Source organism: Botryllus schlosseri, chromosome 9 (genome assembly GCF_051294905.1).
Source record: "Botryllus schlosseri isolate E-star chromosome 9, Bs_hap1, whole genome shotgun sequence".
Taxonomy (NCBI): domain Eukaryota; kingdom Metazoa; phylum Chordata; class Ascidiacea; order Stolidobranchia; family Styelidae; genus Botryllus; species Botryllus schlosseri.
In genome coordinates, this window is record NC_137244.1 from 14,581,026 (window position 1) to 14,589,050 (window position 8,025).

At 41.4% G+C, this 8,025-nt stretch overlaps 1 long non-coding RNA gene across 1 annotated transcript; it reads left to right on the forward strand.

The window, feature by feature from the left end:
• Nucleotides 1-1,894: 1,894 nt before the first annotated feature.
• Nucleotides 1,895-4,827, forward strand: LOC145447071 (uncharacterized). The gene is made up of 2 exons (XR_013917440.1): nt 1,895-2,566; nt 3,819-4,827. It is a non-coding gene; the product is annotated as an uncharacterized LOC145447071 (long non-coding RNA).
• Nucleotides 4,828-8,025: the final 3,198 nt, after the last annotated feature.

Consider the following 8,025-nt stretch of genomic DNA (forward strand, 5'->3'; position numbering starts at 1 on the left):
CGCTGGCGCTTCGCGCCATTGTATAATATCCACGATAATGATGCAATCATGAACACAATCGTTGATCTAGGTTACCATCATGAATGGAATCAGATTATTGATGCGTTCTGACGCGTGAAACCTCGGAAAAGATATTATCAGTTATATACTGTGAGAAGGGGGGTAACTGGTAATATGATAATCTTCCCCTAAAGTGGGATTTTGTGGGACTATGTGGCGTCGCAATGATCCATTGAAGTAATTACAATATAGAGGTCGTTCCTCCTTTGCGACATTGTCAGAAATGGTCGGTAACGAAGTACTTCCTACTATTTCGGAGTACTCAAGTAGGTTTTTCAAGTTACTACCTGCAAGACTTACTCAAATGTTGGTGATTTTAGCAAACTTATACTTTTACTTCACAGGCTAGGCTAGGCCTAGAAAAGTTACTTTTTTACTTACTTGGAAATCGATACTGCAACTTGTATTTAAGTGACAACGATGACTACTTTTACCAGCTCTGGTCCCGGTATGAAATTGATGGTTTCAAAAGACATTGTATAGTTTCGTACAAATACGTCGAGTACACTAATGCCTAGCGCTTACAAATCGCGGTTTAAAGTCAAAATCCGGGTTTTGGGCTTTTCGCTCATACCTCAGTTTGACAAAGTAATACCATGATATATCCATATAGTCAATATAGTTTAGTCATACAGTCTACATAGCTGCAATGGTCGGCATTGTATCTTACATGAAGCACAAACTATAAATTGAGATTTGACGAAGTATAGACTAACACATAATATCAAACATAGATCTATACCCCCTCTCCCCCCCCCACCCAATTGGTATGGCATCACATGGCCACCGTGACCTAAGGTTAGTCGGTCGCCAAGTTCGTTTCGTCACGAATCACAATACAGCGCAACAACTCACCTCCGCATCACCGTCTTGGATGGAAATAACGCTAACAAAACAAATAGTTCATGATATGACGAGCATTATCAATGAAAAGTGCGTATAGTATGCAAGAAATTAAATTATAAAGACCAGTGTTTTCATCGATTCAAAAGCTGTGTTCCGGATAGCGAAGTCGCCGAAACCCAGGTTTCCACGGTAAATGCGACCGTCGAAATCCATTGATGACTCGTCGTCGCGTATCACAATAGCGCAACTAAACGACATTCGAGGGACCGCATCGCAAAAGCGAACCGAGTTGGCAAATCTAGCTTTTACAATCTAATATTTACTTGCAACCTTACAGAATCGTAATAGGAATAACAAGACCTTCTTACGTAGCGACAGACATGTATTTAAAAATAATGATACCATAAGGCCAGTCGGACATATAGCATGGGACCACGTACGACAGAGGCGGAATATACGCATCAGACGCCAGAATAGCACATTTCCAGAGGTATCCAGTCAATACAGAGAAAACCATTACCGAGAATGCCTCTACCGAGAATGGACACCACCGAGAATGGACACCACCGAGAATGGACATTACCGAGAATGGACACCACAGAGAATGGACGTTACCGAGAATGGACACCACTGAGAATGGACATCACCGAGAATGCAATATATGTAATGCAGGCATGTTATGCTCATGAACAAGTCGTGTGTGTGCACCATGGCGTTGGCACATTCGATATCAATGCTCAGGTATACATTTCTCGACAAAGTCAGTCCCAGTAAGTCATATTCTTGACATTGGCCATTCTCGGTAATGTTCATTTTCGGTGGTGTGCATTCTCGGTAATGACCATTCTCGGTAATGTTCATTCTCGGTAATGTCCATCCTCGGTAATGTCCATTCTCGGTAATGTCCATTCTCGGTAATAACATTCTCGGTAATGTCCATTCTCGGTAATGGTTTTCTCGAGAACCTTTCCAGACGCTTCGGGGCAGCACCGCACTTGAAGCTATATCAAAGGAATGCATTTCAATGTCGATTAATCTCGAACTCGGTGCATTATGTCATTATTACCACGACAAATCGCCCGTAGCTAACAAAAAAAAACGCAAGACAGGAAGGAAACCGTAGCTTTAATGGTAATTAGCGCAAATAGGTCCCGACACGGCAGAAAGTTGCGGGAAAAACTTACTCATAGTGACAAAAGCGGTGTTTTAAGCGCGGTATCGTGCCTGTAAACTACTGCGATTTATTTTGTCTGCTCTTGCTGGAAATGTCACAACACAGCGCAGGTGGCCATTGTGGTTTGTTTAGTCCCAATGTTGTGACGCGTTTCCCGCCGATAGACCAGCTCCGTAACGCAAATAAAATCTTTAGTATTAATTATTATTGATTTCTAAGTAAGATATATATACAATGGGAAAACTTCGCCGTGCCGACTATTGTGACGTCGTGAATCGACAAAGTAATGAGATTACATGTAAATCGCACGAAATCATGGAGCTTTTCGCAGAGGATATCCACGAACTTACAAGTGATCTATGACCCTGTTATTCCGGATCAAATATAAAGATTTCCGAGGACAATTCAGACAATTAGACACGGGCTTATATTGATATGCAGAAGTATTCTCTTCAACTTCTAAAGCTGTACAGGCCATCTCAAACGGTATGCAATTAACATCTATAAATAAATTTCTACTAGAAAATAAGCAGGTAAGCACGGGTTTCGAACAGTAGTCATTTAATAAGTTTTAAGCAGAAGTATACGGGGATCAAGCGATTTTATTTCTGCATCTTCTGTATGATTTAGAATGCTCGTTATGTCGTTTCTTGTTCGTGAAAAAGCATGCGATAAAATTTGAGCCATAAGATCCGCGGATAAGGGACATAATTATGAGGTTTTAACTGTGACGGATCACAGAATTGTCGCGATATGGAAAAGGTCAAGAGGTAACAGTTGCGAATACGTGTCTGAAATGTTACTGCCGAGTCAGTCCGCAGAAATTTTCGATATCCTAGTGGAAAGCAGGAATGACATGGCATCGTCGCACAAAGACTAATTGAATAGCTCATTTATGTCGATTGTGGCGTAGTTTCATCCCAAAAATAGAAATCCAAATTTTAGCCATTTAGTAGAAATCTATAAATTCAAAATACAAAACGGTATATGATGTAAGCCTCACATTGTCAGCACGGTAGGTTCAACCGTGTAAAATTATTAGGAATCCGCGCATGCGCAGTACGAACACTAGTGCATAAGACACTTCTTGTTACTGTCAATCGCAAGGCTCGTTTTCATTATGTGAAAATATCACGTTCGGTGTTAGAATGTCACATCCTGAATGAGTATGTAAATTTATAGCACCCTTCGAGTTCAAGCTTCGAAAATGTGCATTATATTTCGAATTTGGCGTCATCGGCTGATATGGCAGTTTTCGTAACTGTCACCTTATTACAGATTAGTAACGGTGTCATGCTATCCAGTAATATCGCATCTCAATGAAATCCGGTAAGACGGACTAAAGCGGCGGCAAGACTAAATAACGACGATCGTCTTCGTTCTGTTTATCAATAAAATATTTTGTGTTTGACACGAATGCTGCTAACGCCTTTGAAATGCAACGCCATTGTATACCCGACCATAATTGATGGTTTGTTTTTGTGCTAAATAGGAAATGCGTCATATTACTCACTCTTTCCTAATCTCGGATTACCAATGCCTTGATCAAGATCTTTGTGTCAAGATTATATGTGATTTTAGAATCGAAAGACCATTTAATGCCCATAATAGTAGTCAAATTTAGAGACGGCGATATGAGCGCCAAGCGTACACTAGATGCGACGCTTAAAAGGAATCCTCATAACCAATCACCAAAGAGTAATATCATATTGTATTAACAATTAAGCATATTTTACAGGCGCAAGGAAGAACGAAGCGAAATGGACGAGGAGGAAAGATGCAGAACTAAAAAACAACTGCAAATTCTGCAAAAGCAGCCATGAAACCCTATATCATATCTTCACGACATGACCAATTTACAAAAATTTATTCTACCTTGTCAGATCCGACCTCGAGGACTCCCTGCAAACCGACATCAACGCTTCTACGGAAGAAATCCTCAGAAACACCTACGAGGGGCCGCACAAACTCATCGCGGTTACAACCTTCATGAAAATGAAATGCGAAATATGGCAATGGAAAAAAACGCTTGATATTAAAAATGAATACGCCGAAGATATCAATTCAAAAACCGACGAGATCAGCAGAAAATTACACAAACCAGTAAGAAGAAAATGGGATAGCAGTAGTTCTCAACCTTTTTTAAGATACGCCCCCCCTTTTTGACAGTGCAAAATTTCGCGCCCCCCTTATCGTCATATCACAAAATCAAACTGGGATGCTAGCAACCATAACAGATTGTTTGGTGGTATGGACGGTTATGAATGTTTGCGAAGCGAAGCGCGAAATTTTTTTTCAGGTGACCGCTTCTTTGCGCCCCCCTTCAGATGTTTCACGCCCCCCAGGTTGAGAACCCCTGGGATAGAGGGTGAAACGCGAAGCTGACCTGATGAACAATTGAAATCGACCACGCGCGCGCAAACGCTAATACCGAAATACATAGATAATATGCATACCGCGATATTTAAGCTATATTAAGCACTTGACTAGTTCCTATAGAACAGTCTATAATATTTAACGCACTGTTATTTTGACATTTATCCTGGAATCAACCGTAAAAAAAATGAAATATTCAGCCAATATACTTACTGACCACGCCACCGCTAACCGAAAGATGAATGACATCATATGCAATATCAACACCCCACGCATACCTGTATTGTCCTATTCTACTATGCATTTCTTTTATGTTTTTCTTAATCTAAGGTTTATGTGTGTATTACATTTTGAAATAAAATCACTGAAAAGGAATCCTCATCATTTGAATTTGGACCTTGCCCGAGTTTTAACTTTTTCGTCAATACTTGTATGACTGCAAACATACTTGCGGTTATTTCAACATTGGCGGCGGTTTATCGTGCACTGCACAGTGCACACGGTATCGAGGATAGAGATTATATCCACGAACTAATAGTAGACAAGACAACTCTCTAGCTAATGTTATAGATAAAGAGGTATAGAACCGGGTAGGACGAGACCTGCCATATTGAGTCTGCAGTGCCTCACCGCCGGCACGACATTGCAGCGTTGAAAATTCTACCGATCTACCGGTGCTCAGTATTCACTGCACTGTCCTTTACTATACAGTACCCACTATACTTCAAATCTCTATGAATTGAATGATATCACATAAGTTAATCAGGGCTGTTCTGACAAATACTATACGGGCGGAGTTCAAGCAGCCGACTTATGCCCAATTTCGGTATTAAGCCGCATCACAATGATCAAAGTCCGTTCCAGCATGGAAAACTGAATGGGCAGTTTTCCATGGTTCCAGTACTCTGACTTGGGGAATTTCCCTGAAAATCAGCGCAATGTTGTATGACGGATTATATTTATTCAACTTGCGTGCTATAGTAGGCTTACCATACGTCCTCTTTTAAGAGGATTTGTCCTCTTTTTTGACTTTTTTGAAAGTGTCCTCGGAGGACGCCCTTTTGTCCTCTTTTTTGAGATTTTGTCCTCTTTTTTGAAAATTTAGGTCAGATTTAGAGGAAATTGCGAGTGATATGCCGCAAATTAGCGCAGAAGTGAAGCTCCGGCGGGTATTTCGGAGGGAAAAGCGGTGATTTCAGCTCTGAGCGAAAAGAAGACCTTTTTTATTTTTTTATTTTTAGTCATCCACCTGGCAATGTGGAGTGAAAAACGTGATATTGAGCTCTGAGCGGTAGTGATGACCTTTTTTTTTTTTAGTCATCCACCTGGCAATGTGGAGTGAAAAACGTGATTTTGAGCTCTGAGCGGTAGTGATGACCTTTTTTTTTTTAGTCATCCACCTGGCAATGTGGAGTGAAAAACGTGATTTTGAGCTCTGAGCGGAAGTGATGAAACTCATTCTAGGACTATAAGTACTTTACAGGTGTTAAGATAAATTCATGTTTCACATTTTCACCGGCGGCTGTAGCACAATGTTAGTCGTTATACAACCTGAAATCTTGCAGTTGCAGTATCACCAAATAACTGCGGTGCAGGTACGGAGAGCAGTCTGATGCGAATACAATGCTCATCACCATGCCGTGAAATTATAACATCACTTTGCCATGGAGTCAGGTCATATGTATAATATAGATTTAGATTTAGGGACTCGCAAACTCGGTATCACAAGCTGCGCGTGACATCGAGTGGGATGTAACGCAGATGCATTCTTGCTTTTCAAGCCAATTGTAGAATCGTCTGAAATATTTTCCGTGACATAGCGCCCAATTCGGTAAGGGAGAAGTGTGTTTGTTGCTTCAGAGTACTCACAGGAACGATAAAGTTACTATTACTATTTCCCTATTTGAAATGGTGAATGGCGTTTGGCACACATCACTGCACCTTCGCTATCGCTGGCCTGGAGGCTCATTGCGCATGCTGCCTGCTCGTCTGCATTTATATATTCATCTTCATGACAAAAAAAGTATGATCATTGACCGCTGACCAGGTTTGTGTTGAGTACCGGTGCCCGTGCATCGTTCAACAGTCAAATACTAAACCTTACTTCGATACCGCACCTATATCTCCGAGACAAGAACTTGCTGCAGACAGAAAACGAAAATATGTTTCGGGGAATCTCTTGACTATTACGACAACATTATAATTACTAGACATAAATTGGACATAAGGCTTGCTGAAGTTCGACGAGGAATCGAGTGTTGAAACGGTCAAAACCCACCTACTTCGGCAGACCACTTCTTGACTTTCAGAAACACCGGGACTACTATAATCCGGTCTGCAGTCTTTCGAGGTGCGGGTCTTTCTAGGTACTAACAAGAATAAATTATAGCTAATTGTAAAAGCTTACCACCTCAGCGCTAAATGAAGCTGTTGCCAATTATGTTAATCATGACGTAAACGTAGACGGAATATGGTATCGGAAGGAAGCTCGTAAAGCGAGGAAAAGGCAAATACCGTGATTTGATGTCGGATTATATCAGAAAATCCCTCGCTGCGAAACATGTCAAAACTTTGTCGAAGTGTTTTTCAGCTATATATATATATTCGACACCAGACGTTTCTAAAACGTTGCCGCCGAAATGAACATTAGTAAACATGTTTTGACGGTTGGAGTGGCGTGGATATACGGATTACCGCCGGTATGTTTCATCCATGTGAAGGTACGCGTACGACGTACGGGCGTGCAATGCAAACTGATTGGTGCGAACATTTAATAAAACCAGACCTGCAATGCATCACACTTTGATATCGGTTCATAGGCAAAAATCTGTTATATTGGTATCGGTCCAAAATCCTGATATCAGTCGGGCTAATTGCTAATAAACCAGTAATCAAGAGTCCTTTACAATACTCCATTTTCGTCGTTATAACGATACACTACTGCAACGCACCAATATGGTCCGCTATATCTAAGATTTACTTAGTATTCTGGAAAGTCAAACCCTTATTGAACCCTTGTCACCCTCAACCTTGGCCCATATTTCAGCTCACAAACATATATGGTTTGTTTGTTTGTAACGCATCGATCGCACGGACATTGCAACAGTATTATGAATGAGTTGCGCCAGCCGCTATTGGCACATTCGGCACGTCAGCAGCTACTATTGAACGTAATTCTTGCGATACGCTGCTGGAAAATACAGGACGAGCTAGTATGCAGTATAGCAGGGGGCATTGTGACTTCGTGCACTGTGGAAAAATCGATCACAAGTCAAAAATCGTGAAGCAGCTTCTCTTCGCCGTGTCGTATCATGGCGCACGCATAAACATGTGCAGACGCGGATTTCGATTAAAGAATAATCCAGATTTTATCATGCTGCGGCATGATGTACGTACACGATTAGATATGGATCTGAAGCGCTGACGCTTTCCTTGCATGATTCGATGCATTTCTCATTCGTCAGTGTTGGTATATTAAAACACTGCGTATGTGCGTGTGCGCGTATGAAGTCCTAGCGTGGTCCAGTCCGGTCGCTGCGTACGAAACCGCGTTTTCCCTGAACGTGGGA